We start from the raw sequence: 15193 nt of genomic DNA on the forward strand, positions 1-15193 counted from the left end.
TTGAACAAAGCGTTTGTAATGAGAAAGCATCCATTGCAGCTGATGTTTATATGTTATCCGTTACTGATGAAACAGTGGTTGGAAAAAGCACTCTGATATTCAATGGGCCATCACAATGCATAAGGGACATGCATCCACAAGAGACAAGCTGACTGGGAATTAGGTACGTAGGTTTTGTGAATGGTAATGAAATTCCGACTCCAATGTATTTCCTGACAAAACCTTATTAGTTAATGTTTTTGAAACAGCTGAAAGACTACACTTACAAGCTGAGATGCTAATTGCTGCAGAGATCTCAGTAGAAAAGAAAACAAATGGTTGTGCATTACAGAGAAGCACAGAAAGAGAGCTTGCAGAAAAGGCTCCTGCAAATATAAAACATAGGCAGGAGAAGGGTTAACTATGACTTAATACTCCACAGATATACAAATTAAGGGTTTGGGTTGGTAGAGCCTAAAGAGATCATAATTTTTTAAAAGTACTTAATGGCCTAAATCCCCCCAAAATAGAGAAAGAGTATAAAGTAGACCAGAGACTGCAACACCAGAACCCAACACACTTCTCACTATTTTGAGAACCATAGAGCAAAATCTAAAGAGAGTAGAAATATATACTAAACCTTCTCCTCAGTCCGCCTGTTATAAAAACAGCCAACAGAAACAATAGAGACAGCTCTTAGCTGCCAGATTCACCAAGTATGGAGTAGCATTAATCTAATATCACTATCAAAGGATGTACAGTTTTGAACCTAGCTATTCTTTTGCCATTGGGTTCAAAAGAGGGGAAAAGTGACAGAAGAGAAGGGAGTGATAAAGTGATGATGAGAAAAAAAGAAAAATACTCCACTTTCATTTTTTCTTGAATTAATGAAACCTTTTTATTGATAGATCATGTTATTATGTGGGGGGTGAGCCGCACGCAGTTTATGCAGATTGCATTAGATTCTTGTTTGCTGCTTTGCAATTGCCTAAAAATTTAGCTGTAATTAAGGTTAAAGAACACACACTAGAGCATACTTGCCAACTCTCCCTCATTGTCAGGGAGACTCCCTGAAATAGTAATCTCCCTGATTGTGCCTTACACCAAGATTGCCTACCCTCCCGATTTGGCCGAGAGCCTCCCGATTATTGGGTGCAGTCCCGGCCCCCCGGGAAGTCAGGCAAGCCTCCCGCAAGCTGCCATCCCTCCCTACCCCCCCTGCTGAGTTACTAGGAAAACCCCCGCAGCGGGTGGCCTGGTGACGCGATTCGCGCTGAATCGATGTTGATCGACAGCTCGCCCCATTTTGTAGGCGTGATGGCGGGGGGTGGCCAGACAAACGGAGGTGTTCCTGAAGGAATGCCTGCCGTTTGTAGGCGGCCCTACTGACATCACCAGTGATGTCAGTAGGGTGCTTCCTGCTCTGTTAGAGCAGGAAGCTGCCTGGGGCTTGCGGTAGACGAGACCCTACCGCAAGGGTCTCGTCGCAAGCCCCGATGGTCGCGACCATCACCTAGTTGCTCGCTAAAGCTGTGGGTGGTAACGCACAGCTTAGCGAGCGGCCAGGAGGCCGCCTTTCAAAAGAAAAGCGGCCGCCCTAATTCAGAGCGAGCTCTCACATTTTGCGAGCGGCTCTGAATGAGGTCCTAGGTGCGAAACTTCAGGGTGATGGTGTTATGAATGTACCTGCACTATTTGCATGAGACCCCTAGAGCTCGCTGATGGGGCTCATGCAATAGGCAGGGATCCACAGAGAATAATTTACCTGGAGTAAAGCAGCAAGCAAGGTAGGGGTTAATAGCAGAGGCTAATAGATGCAGGTGTGTGCTAGAGTCTGCTGTTGGGAAACTGGCTTGATGGTCTGAAGACTTGCAATTAACTGGCACAGGTGGATAAGCAGAAAGGATGTGTAGATCTGGATAGTAGCAGGCCAGCTTTTCTGGATGCAGGCTGGAATTATGCTGAAGCAGTAATGCTAGATATGGATTTGATTGTGGCAGGCCAGCTACTCAGGATGCAAGTGGGAGTTTGTAACAGAATCGGTACTTGATATAGTTGCACTGACAGGTGATTGCAGGTTGGAGCTTGTAAAAGAACCAGTACTAGATATGGTTAAACTGACAAGTGAATGCAGGTTGGAGTTTGTAGCAGCATCAGTACTTGAAATGATTGAACTGGCAGGCAGATGCAGGTTGGAGTTTGTAGCAGAACCAGTACTTGCTATAGTTGAACTGACAGGTGAATGCAGGTTGGAGCTTGTAACAGAATCAGTACTTGAAATGGTTGAACTGGCAGGTACACGCTGGACTGGACACAAACCGGAGGTGACACAAAAGGTAAGCTGGAGGGTCTTGGCAAGGCACAAACACGTAGTAGGAATGGACACGGGAACAGACAGCAACAAAGGATAAGGAGCAAGGAACTGCACAGAGTGCAGCGACCACATGACCATCCACTAGGTGCCGGAACTAGTAATATTATCAGCAGGTGGGAACTCACTTGAATCCCTAATTAAGGGAGAGGTCTCCTGTGATTGGTCCATCAGGCTGAGGTCAGGTAATGAGACTACCAACAGGTGAGTAGCTGCACATAGCAGCCAGAGTCCAGGTAGCTAGGATAGCAACTGAGAGCCAATTGGGCAGGCACCAACCCTGCACATGTAACAGATGGATGAATGATAAAGCACAGTCTCTGTCTGCCACGTGCACTGTTCCCAGTATTAGCCCAGATATTGCATGGAAACACTCACCATTCAAGATATGCTATGGTAAGGGTGATAAACCAGCATTGGGTAGCACCAGGCTTTATACAGGCAGCACAGGCCTATGTTACAGAGTGTGTAGTCTGTGCTTTGCACAACCCTGGAAAAGTGATCAAGATGCCAGTAAAAAAGTACCCCACAGACATGTTATCCAGGGCCGGATTATAGGCGGGGCGGACGGGGCGGTCGTCCCGGGGCCCCCACACATAGAGGGCCCCCACACACTGACAAACGCCCCCACTACTATGGAGGCCAATTCTGGGATCGAGGTGGTCCCGGGATTTTAGGACAAATACTTCGGGATTACAATCCCGGGATTGAACTGTGCATTGCGCAGTTTGGCCGGGCAGCGCAGTTAAGCACATTGCTTAAAGCGTGCTGCACGGCCCTCGGCAGCGAGCATGCAGTGCAGTGGGCAGGCTGTGTGTAGCTGAGCGGGCGTGCCATCAGGGGTCACGCAGCACGCTGCGCAGCCCCATGCCGCCCCCCCCCCCCCCTCAGCGGCTGCGGAGGTGAGCTGCACTGCAGATTGACTGGGGACTGGGGGAGCCCGAGAAGGAGTGCTGGGTCCGCCTCCTTAGCTGGACTGTCACCGCTGCCGCCACTGAAGGAAAAGGATTGAGGAGCAGAACAAGGCTGTTCTCTGTGCTGCACTGCCTGGAGGGTGAGTTTGTTCATGTTTTTTTTTTTTTTTATTAGTGTGGTGTTGTGCTGGCTGGAGGCTGCCATAAAAGTAGTTTATTTCTGTGGGGGGCCCTAAAAGTTTCATTTATTTTATTTGTCCTGTGGGCCCCCACAAGTTTGTTGCCCAGGGGCCCCCACAGACCTTAATCCAGCCCTGATGTTATCCCTTCCAGAGATTACAGATTGATTTTATCCAGTTACCTAAATGTTCTGGGTATGTATGTTTTAGTGTACGCAGACCTGTTTCAAATTGGCCATGGCCTTGCAGGGCAGCAAACACAAAGATAGTTGCAAAGAAATTACTACAAGAAGTTGTATGCCGATATGAAATACCTGAGGTAATACAGAGTGACAGAGTTATTCATTTACTGGGGAAATTTTAAAACACATCTTGGCAGACCTGGGAATCACACAGGCCCTACATACCCCATATATAGGCCCCAGAGCAGTGGCAGAGTGGAAAGACTAAACTATACACTCAAATTAAAATTGCAGAAACTAATGGCTGAAACCCAAAGGAGCTGGTTAGAATTAGGGATGAGCGGGTTCGGTTCCCTGAGAACCGAACCCACCCGAACTTCGGGGATCCGGGGCGATCCGAGCCCAAGCTCGGATCTCCCTGTCTGTCCCGGATCCCTCTCCCGAGGCAAAACCTCGAGATCTGCTGTCGGATCTCGAGGTTTTGCCTCGAGCGGCCATTTTAAAAAAAATGCCTTTGCCTTTAATGGGCAAAGTGCTGATTGGCTGACAGAGCCGTCTGTCACGGCTCTCAGCCAATCAGCATTATGGTGCTCATTTGCATGTAGCACGGACTCGTGAGATCCGTGCTACATGCATCTGTGTGATTGACAGTGACACAGAGCACAGATGGGTCAGTGAGACCCGTCTGTGCTGCTGTGTATTTCAATGACACAGATGCACGCACGGACCAGGAGATCCGTGCTACTTGCATCTGTGTCATTGACACAGAGCACTAACGGGTCCATGAGACCCGTCTGTGCTGCTGTGGTAAAAAAAAAAAAAAAAAACCTGTGTAAAAAGAGAAAAAAATGGCGTGCCCCCCCCCAAAAAAAGAGCAACCAGCCCCGGGCATTAGTGACCCAGTGCTGGGTGTGCTTAAATACAGGGGACAAACGACATAGGGGTCCCCTGTACTTAAACACAACCAGCACCGGGCTAGTCAGAACCAGAGCTGGTTGCCAAAATACGGGGGACAAACGACGTAGGGGTCCCCCGTATTCTGCGCAACCAGCTCTGGGCTCTGATCCGGTCCTGGTTCTGGAAATACAGGGGAAAAAAATGAGTAGGGTTCCCCTGTATGTTCCAGAACCAGCACTGGACTTTTTCTAGCGGGGGGCTGATGCCACAGCCAGGGGAGCCCTTTCACCGGGCCCCCCAGCCGCAGCATCAGCCCTGACCGCTAGTCAGCCCAGGCCGGGGATCCCTGGAGAGCTGGGGACCCCCCCAATAAAGGGGTCACCCTCTCCAGGGCTCCCCAGGCCCATGCTGATAGCCCGGGGCTATCCCCGCCACCCCTGGTGGCGGTGGGTGGCGGGTTGATTGTGTGGTGTGGTGTAAATAAAGAATATCAAACATTGTCTTTACAAGTAGAACTGCAAGTCCCAGCAAGCCTGCCCCGCATGCTGGTACTTGGAGAACCACAAGTACCAGCATGCAGGGCATTAAGGGCCCACTAGTACCTGTAGTTCACCTGTAAAAAAATGTTTAAAAAAAACACAGGACACACACACCGTGACAGTATAAGTTTATTAAACATACATACACACACACACACACACACACACACATGTACACATACTCACCTATGTAACCCTGTAGCATCGGTCCACTTGTCCGGTAAAGTATCCATAGGGGACCTGTGAAAAAAAACATACTCACCATCTCCTATGCGAGGTTCTGTCCTCTTCGTTCCAAAGTAGGCATCCCCGGACTTGGCAAAAAAAAAAAATGAAAACGCGATCCACGAACTTAGTACCGTTCTATAGAACGGTACTTCCCGAATGAGAGCTTAGCGGCGGGGTATCACCATGGAAACCCCGCTGCTAAGCGTTCATTGGCTGAGAGAGGCCATCTCCCGTCTCTCTCAGCCAATGAACGGCTCCCTCCATTGTAGTCAATGCTGGGAGCCGCAAGGTTATTAAAGTTTACCCTGCGGTTCCCACCATTGACTACAATGGAGGGAGCCGTTCATTGGCTGAGAGACGGGAGATGACCTCTCTCAGCCAATGAACGCTTAGCAGCGGGGTTTCCATGGTGATACCCCGCCGCTAAGCTCTCATTCGGGAAGTACCGTTCTATAGAACGGTACTAAGTTCGTGGATCGCGTTTTCGTTTTTTTTTTTTGCCAAGTCCGGGGATGCCTACTTTGGAACGAAGAGGACAGAACCTCGCATAGGAGATGGTAAGTATGTTTTTTTTCACAGGTCCCCTAGGGATACTTTACCGGACAAGTGGACCGATGCTACAGGTTACATAGGTGAGTATGTGTACATGTGTGTGTGTGTGTGTGTATGTATGTTTAATAAACTTATACTGTCACGGTGTGTGTGTCCTGTGTTTTTTTAAACATTTTTTTTACAGGTGAACTACAGGTACTAGTGGGCCCTTAATGCCCTGCATGCTGGTACTTGTGGTTCTCCAAGTACCAGCATGCGGGGCAGGCTAGCTGGGACTTGCAGTTCTACTTGTAAAGACAATGTTTGATATTCTTTATTTACACCACACCACACAATCAACCCGCCACCCACCGCCACCAGGGGTGGCGGGGATAGCCCCGGGCTATCAGCCTGGGCCTGGGGTGCCCTGGAGAGGGTGACCCCTTTATTGGGGGGGTCCCCAGCTCTCCAGGGATCCCCGGCCTGGGCTGACTAGCGGTCAGGGTTGATGCTGCGGCTGGGGGGCCCGGTGAAAGGGCTCCCCTGGCTGTGGCATCAGCCCCCCGCTAGAAAAAGTCCAGTGCTGGTTCTGGAACATACAGGGGAACCCTACTCATTTTTTGTCCCCTATATTTCCAGAACCAGGACCGGATCAGAGCCCAGAGCTGGTTGCGCAGAATACAGGGGACCCCTACGTCGTTTGTCCCCCGTATTTTGGCAACCAGCGCTGGTTCTGACTAGCCCGGTGCTGGTTGTGCTTAAGTACAGGGGACCCCTACGTCGTTTGTCCCCTGTATTTAAGCACACCCAGCACTGGGTTACTAATGCCCGGGGCTGGTTGCTCTTTTTTGGGGGGGTGCACGCCATTTTTTTCTTTTTTTACACAGGTTTTTTTTTTTTTTTTTTACCACAGCAGCACAGACGGGTCTCACGGACCTGTCATTGCTCTGTGCCAATCACACAGATGCATGTAGCACGGATCTCCCGGGTTCGTGCTACATGCAAATGGGCACCATAACGCTGATTGGCTTCCTGTCTGCCACTGCAGTGCCACTCCTAGATGGGCCACGTGTTTGTGCCGCCCCCTTGTGTCGCTTAGCATAGTCATCCAGCTTCCTCGGTACAACCTTTTGGCCTAAAAACAATATTGTGAGGTGTGAGGTGTTCAGAATAGAGTGGAAATGAGTGGAAATTAATGTTATTGGGGTTATTAATAGCGTAGGAACAAAAAAAGGCCCATTTATGTGATTTTAGCGGTTTTTTTTTATTTTTTAAGAAAAAATCCAGATCCAAAACACAAAACCCAGAACCCAAAACACGGAAGGGTGGTTTTGGCAAAACCAATCCAGATCCAAAACACGAAGAAAGATCCAGATCCAAAACCAAAACACGAAAAGTGTCCGGTGCACACCCCTAGTTAGAATGTTTATCCTTTGCACTGTTTTTAGTTAGGCATAGTCCCAGTGGGAAGCATAAACTTACCCCCTTAGAGATTTTTATTTGGGTCTCCAGCTAGAACAGGGTGTTATTTTCCACAGCAATTGCAAAATTAGCATGGTGATTTGACGCAATTAGTTATAAATTTGCACAATGAACTAACCAAAATGCGCAAAATGTTTGCCTCTATTCCAGACCCCAATTCCCTTGAAGGTACCAACAAGTTGGTACCAGGAGACTGGGTAGTGATAAAGAAACACTAAAGGACAGGACTGGATCCAAGATTTGAGGGTCCATACCAAGTCCTATTGACCACAGCCACCTCTGTCAAGGTAGCAGGCTGTGACACCTGGATCCACACTTCCCATTGCAAGAAAGTTAATAAGGGGAGTACTAGTGTCCAAACACATGAATAGATATAATCTCATAGGCCCCAAGCCAGACAAGGGCCTGTGGGGATGTATTGCATGTTGGTCATTATTATGTGTTCAAGCCATACTACTGGTATGGTTACTATTTGTAGATTCACAGACACCAATACTGTAACTCTTCTTAATCACACCAGTATTCTTAAGGCCCCCATACATCAACAATCTGAAAACCACAATTGAACAATTTGAAGATTTATTGCCCGATCTTAGGATTTCCCAATCTAGCAATCTGCACCCATACACTACAGATCTTTTTCAGTGATTTGCAGATCGATTGCAGCAAACACAGATCTGACAATCTTGAAAGGCCCATCATTTTACTAGTAACGGTCTGCAAATCTGCTGATCATGTCCATACACTAGCATTCTACAGCCCCAATCGATCTGTTAAATCCAACATGTTGGACAATCTGATTAAACAATTCCAATCACTTTTTGGTTGCAATCTGCGATCTGTGAAGCCCATACATTGCAGATTTTTATACACAATCGATTGCAAATTGCACGATTGCTGCAATCCATCTCTGATGTATGGGGGCCTTAACAGTATTCCTTTTGGTTGCAGCACCCCTCACTTTGAAGGAAATGCAAACAATGAAAATTAAAGGAGCAAATGATGCCTATTAACTATGTCAAAACCAGTTACATTTTAAAGCAATTATATAACCCCCCCTGGTTGGCATGTAAAATACCCCTCCAGGGAACAAGTACTTGGAATTAATAAAAATCTGGGTGATACTTGGTACAGGGACATTATTGTTAACTTCACCCGATGTTCTGCTGAGTTTCCAACTACCCTGCCTAACCCAATGTCACTAGGAGATTTTGTATGGATTTCTGGAAATCCAGGGGATATGATGTCTTATATTCCACTAATAGTAAGGGCAACATCAGGTGTGTCCCTCAAATTACTGATGACAATTCGTTTGACTGACAGGATCACTGAAGGGCATGTGTACACGCCACCAGCAGGGGTATATTGTTTATGTGGTAAGAGGGCTTACAAATGGCTTCCGTATGGTGCGCATGGCAATTTAACACTAGTAAGATTGCAGACTGATATCCACATTGTACCCCATGATGTTATGAAACAACTGATTATGAGCGATGATCCTTTCTATCTCAATCTTATAGATAATATTACATATATCTATGGCAGCACATTTAGATATGTGAGCACGGAGTTAAAAATGATAAAGAGGGAACAGGTCCAGCACCGTATGATTGTTGATTATCTGATGGCCCAAGCTGGAGAGTATTGCACTATACTATATACTCAGGAGCTCATTCAGACCTGATCGCAAGTTGCGACCGCTCGCTGGCAAAAAGGGGCCGGATATTTAAATGATGTGCTTGCACTGCGTCACGTAAAGACGCCCTCTATGTTTTAGCGAGCTACGGTAAAATGTGCCCTCGCAAGTGTTTAAATACGCCCCCTTGCCACTCACAACACACGTATCTCCGGGAAATGTAGGAATAATCGGTAACATTGAGAGCCATCTGAGCTACTCGCAGCCCTTGTGGTTGCCTTAACCCGCCGCAAGCACAGCGATCAGTGCGGGCTGAAATACATGCAGGTGACGTGTACAATGACGCTACTTTGCTAATTATGCACGCCCTTTAAACAGTGTTTTGGTGGCCTGACACGCCTGCACCCACAACAACACTATCCCGTTTACAAGCACCTTCCCCAGTTACCACCCACAAATGGCACTATCTGTCACTGCATGCGCAGACGGACGAAAATCGCTCAGAGCGAGCGAGTGCAACTTAGCGACTGGGTCTGAATCAGGTCCTCAGTTTGGAGCCCAGTGCTGCACCTTTTTCACAAACAACACTGATAATCCAGAGACTGTTATAAATGAATACATGGATGATATCAGAAAGCTAAAAATTTACCTATCGATAGCAATGATAATGAATACTTTTCAGGATGGTTTTCATGGTTGAATCCAGCTAATTGGTTTAAGGGTCTTGGAGGATGGTTTTCTGGTATTTTACACATGAATGATACTTTAGGGCCTAGCCTTACTAGTCATTGTTTTTATTGTTATTAAGTTTGCTATATGACTGATTAAGAAAATACTTACTGTATTGCTGTTCTTTTAAGGGCGAACCAGAAAAAGACCCGTACGTTATGACTGGACTGATGATGACCGGCAAACCGGAGCACAAGACTATGATGAACACACATTGTCAGAATTGTAAGTCACCACGACACTATTGACTCAATTCTTGTTTAATATGTGGACTTAATAAGGAGGCTAACCCAATTGAATATGCTGCAATTCTATAAGTAAACCTGAAGTTGAATGGGGTATAAGGTCCAGGAATATTTGGGTATATGTGTAGTGACATTTGGCAGGCTATGTGCTGTCAACCCCCATTGCTAATTGGTATAGCTACACGTACAAAGACTTTAGAATCCAGGGTCTGGAAGAGGGTAAACTGGGGTATACCCGGCAGGTGTGAATGGTCATTGTGCCCACCACCCATTGCTCTTATAGTGAAGAGTAATGTGAAGTAGTATCTGTGTAAAGGCAACCACCAGTAGCAGGTAGTATAGCTTGTAATGTAGAGTATTAATTTGAACAAAAGAGGGAACTGTGAATTAATATATATTTAAATGTTCAAATGTATTGCAACAGAATGTTACATAGAACTGCATCTGTATAGGGTTAAGTCAGCCACAGTAAATTTTCATGGTTAGCTACCCAAGGCTAAGGAGAACTAAGTAGAACTTCTAGAAATAGTGTGCAGACCAATCAGCTTCTAGCAAGCAGCAATGTCAGCATGAAAATTAATCTGCATATGCGCAGTGATGTTTTTTCTTCTTTTGTTATCAGAATACTTTATAATCATGTGAAGATACAATAAATGAGCGGAGTGCTTGTTTAAACAAACTTGCTGTATGTGTCTCTACCTCCCCGGCCATATGCAGGGGCGCCGAGAGGAAGGGGGGGTGGGTACTAATCACTGCTCCCCCTCCCTCTTACATCACAGCAGCCCAGTACACGCTGCTGTGTGCTTGGCTGCACTTGGAGACAGCTCGTGGCTACTAAAGCAGCAGCCGGATCAGTCTACTATACCTATGGGGGGAGTGATCACATGGATCACACCCCCCATTGGCTGTGCACCAGGCTGAGGGGCACACAGCGCCCCCCTCCCCAGCACGCAGCGGCACTGCAAAAATTATTTTCTTATTTTTTTTTCTAAGGTGATGTGGCCAAGCCTCCTGCAATTAGGCCACACCCCCTGTCACCAGGGCCCTCGCGGCTGTCGGTGGCTCTGGCCATATGCACTGAATGCTGCAATGCTGTACCTACGTGACTGACCACTTACTGTGAACTGAGGAAAACCTCATACAGTGTCTTGTACCTCCCTGTCACCAGGCAGTGTCCCCCCTGTACCCATCTGTCATCAAGCCATAATTGTACAATTGAATGTATGTTATTTGTCTTTCATAATGTGTATGCTTTTTTGTTTTTATTCCCCGAAGTGACTCAGGCTATGGATGTCACTCCTGGCTTCTGACACCTCTGTTGCAACCACTGACTACTGCTCAACACAAATATAATGAGGCACGCAATGCCACTGGACGTGTGATAGAGTGAACATTTGGGCTATTGAAACCAGGTACAATTCTGGTGGTGTGCTCTTCTACAGCCTTCCAAATGTGTCTGATATTGCTGATATTGTGGTGAGTTGCTGTCTATTGCATAATCTGGTATTACACCAACCTCCCCCTTAGATATTTTTGTAGACAGTGACCCTGCAAGGGTTTATTCACCACCTAGTGAGTTGCATAGTATAGACAATGGAGGCAAGTTAGGCAGACACTAATTAAACTAATTGTTGTGATAGTTTTGTTTCTAAACACTGTTTTATATGGTTTTTGTGTGTTGTTTATGGGGCCTATTCATTATTAAGCACCATCGCCCACCTGTTAATAAAGTTTCTAACTTGCTGTGAGTTGCGAAGTTATCAAAGTACCATAGTGATTCAGCATTGCTACAGTGCCAGGGCAGATGCTCAGAATAGATTTCCCCCTTAGGTATTATTAGATCTTTTTTGTAGACAGTGATCCTGCAGGGGTCTATTCACCACCGAGAGCCCTATTTATTAACATTATTTTTACTAAAATAAAGTGAAAAAGGGTGTTTTCACACCCTTTTCACATTATTTTAGTTTCACCTGTAGTTATTACAGGGCAATTGGAGTAGAATTAGTAAAATTCTACTCCAACCCCCAGTATCACTTATTTTTAGTAAAGCAGATCGCATTTCCCATAATTGTAATGGGAAATGTGATCTGTGTGCAAGTTACTAAAAATAAATTGTAAAAAAATACCGGGGGCAGCCCTGTGATAATATCGCCACCTAAAGGTGGCGTTATCCAGGGTCTCCCCCGGTTACCGGGCTCCCACTCTGCTCTAACGGGGAGAGCAGAGGCGGGAGCCGGTACCAGTAATCAGCTGATTGCTGTAAAAAAAAGAAAAAAAAAATTAAACATTTTTTTTTTACTTACCTGAATCCAGGGACCGGTGATCGGGCCTCCGGTGATGGCTCCTCTCCGGTCAGCTGGTCTCCCACAGTGCACTGGGGCCCGGTCATCAGGTGATCGGGCCCCAGTGCAGTATGGGAGATCACCTGATCGGGAAGCCCGGAGAAGACCACCGGAGGCCAGGAGGATGCAGGTAAGTGTAATGAAGGGAGGGGGGGGTCGCGGGGGGGAGGGGGGGTCGCGGGGGTCCGCGATCGTGGGGGGAGGGGCTTAGCACCAAGGGCGTGGCTTAGCGTCGGTGGGGGGGTAGTAGCGGTGGTCGGTCGGCGCATGCGCGGGCTCTTAGTCGCGGTATTTTTTCCAAAAATACCGCGACTAGAGTGCGGATGGGATCCACAGGGACAGAGCTTTATCGCAAGCTCTGTCCCTGCAAGGGATTTATAGTAAATCCCTGTGATATTGCCTGAATTCGCAATGCGAATTCACTCTGTAATATCACACTACAATCCGCATTCAATATGCGGATTGTAGTAAATAGAGCCCCTAGTAAGGTCATAGTACAGAACTTGGAGGCAAGGCAGACACTAATTAAACTAATTGTCATAGTTTTGTTTTTCCTGTTTCTAAACAGTGTTTTATATGGTTTTTGTGTGTTGTTTATGGGGCCTATTCATTATTAAGCATCATCGGCCCCCGTTAATAAAGTGTCTAACTTGCTGTGAGTTTCAAAGTTGGATATCAAAGTTCTGATTTAGCATTGCTTCGGTGCCAGGGCAGATGCTCCAAATAGATATCCTGCCAATAGGAAGGAGAGGGGCCTTGGAAACTAACACCATCTGAACATGGTGTCAGTTCCTGGCATAAAGCTCTTAAAAACTTTGAGTTTCCAGAGTATGGGTGGTGACATCGGGCACAAATGATGGCCAGTTACAGTACTTAAAATATTCAGAAACTACTGTTCCTGCATGTGTAACGGGCCCATTCACTTTAATGAATAGCTCCCAATATGCCCCTAATGACAGTGCATGTGTAGGATGGTAACGTGTTTTATTTGAGAAAAGTTAGGCATGTGCATCAATAATTTGAAAGTCAAAATAATAGTTTATAGGTTACAAGTTTAATGGCCATGACTGTTAAGCTGAACATGGAACATGCTTTATTTCTGTTACATATGTAAAAATGGATTAAAATTGAAAGAAATCAATAATAAAAAGCACATAACTGTGTTTTTAATTTAATAATTTAGGTTTTTACTTTCTCCCCTTTGCAATAGAGGAATGGGAGGCATCATCTAGGAGACCTCTGAACCGTCCTCTGATGCAAGCACCATGACTAGATGGAGTAGGGGGAAATTTGGGGTACTGCTGTTCAATTACGATGGCGTTTGCTCAGGTAATTGAGCAACAAATTGTGCAGACATTGACACAACATTATTTTTCTGCTTCCTAACGCAGGGAAGCGGCTGTGCCATACTGTCCAACTAAAATGTTAATGCAGCAGGAGATGTCTGTAGGAAATAAACACCTCCTGCTGGCATCTGCGTTCCAAGTGCAGGCTCCATAGATGCTGCTTCATGATCGCTGCCCTCAGCCCTCTGCCGCGTCCAGGATGTCTGCGCCTGCCCTGGGCTCAACACGCCTACATAACGGAGGTGACACGCTCCCATTTTGTAGAAAGATCCTGGTCAATCATGCTGCGGCTTAGGGAGGACTACGGTGATGACGCAGGACCTGTTCTGGACATGCGCAGAATGGGTCCTGCGCAGACCCAGAACCATGCGATTTGTGCGTAAACCATCGGGTTTGCATACAAATCTGAATCAGGCCCACTGTTGTGTATAAGCTAAGTCAGCTAAAATTCATATCTTATGAGCCTCAATAGCAGCTGCTATTCTGTTTTGCGTGACATTTGAGGAAATATGTAAGCAGTGTATCTACCCAATTTCTCCTTAGATGTTGTTGTATTGCCTAGTTTGCTTGGGGAATGAGTTGTTTGGAAATAAATGTGTTAAACGTGTTCTCTGGCACTAATATGTCCATCTGAAATAATTTAAATCAGTTATATGAACTACAGTGTTCAAACCCTAATGGTGCATACACACGGTCAGATTTTTCCTTCAGATCTGAACGATAACGATTTAAAAATCGTTCAGTCGTTCATATCTGAAGGAAAATCTGACATATCTGACATGCCTGAACGATGGACGATGAACGATGCGCGTTCCCGTTTGTCAGATAACGATATCTGACATCTGATGTGTTTGCAGTCAGACTTGGACGATTCCTTTCATTTTAATGTAGTCAAAAATCGTTCAATCGTTCAAATCGTTCAAAACTTTGGTAAAATCGTTCAAATCGTTCATCTGTCAAATCTGACCGTGTGTATGCTCCATTAAATATAATTCGGCTTCTAATTCTTGTTGTGAAAGTATAGACTGTTGTCTATAACTGTATAATATAATTATCCAATTATATATTATCTGAACTTTGCTATTACAAACATATACTCACATATATTATATGATAAAAGAACACAGACACACAGCTGAAAAAAGTATTTTAATTTCACATACATTTTTCAATCTATACACAATCTCTAACTTTACTATAATTTTAACCATATTTTGTTGCTTGTACAGTATAAATATTGAACTATTTTAATAATATTAAGAGAAGGTAAAATTTTTATTATTACTTTTGTGCACCATATACAGACTCCTTCTTTCATGAAATCAAATAGAATGGGGCAACACAATCTAGGATTTGGTATAAAAGATAGACAGGAAATATACAATATCTAGATAGACAACAGATGTTAGACAGGCAATAGGTAGACAGGGACAAAAGGTCAACACAGAAAGGTTGACGTGGATGAAGGTTGACAGATGCAAAAGGTTGACAGGGTCAAAAGGTCGATACAAAAATGGCCAACACATGTGTTTTTTGTTTTCAGACTCTAACCCTCCTCTTGGTGTCTAACCCTAACCCTCCCTCCTGGTGCCT

The 15193-nt window shown here is 45.7% G+C and overlaps 1 long non-coding RNA gene across 1 annotated transcript in view; it reads left to right on the top strand.

Annotated features, from left to right (window-relative positions):
• The first annotated feature begins 9805 nt into the window (after positions 1–9805).
• The window catches only part of LOC148543158 (uncharacterized), a 34304-nt gene continuing 28916 nt past the window's right edge, over positions 9806–15193 (top strand). The window contains exons 1-2 of the long non-coding RNA XR_015871118.1: positions 9806–9892; positions 11188–11324. This is a non-coding gene — a long non-coding RNA (uncharacterized LOC148543158). The remainder of the gene's footprint in view (positions 9893–11187; positions 11325–15193) is intronic.

Source organism: Taudactylus pleione, unplaced genomic scaffold (genome assembly GCF_031769625.1).
Source record: "Taudactylus pleione unplaced genomic scaffold, aTauple2 ptg000006l, whole genome shotgun sequence".
NCBI lineage: Eukaryota > Metazoa > Chordata > Amphibia > Anura > Myobatrachidae > Taudactylus > Taudactylus pleione.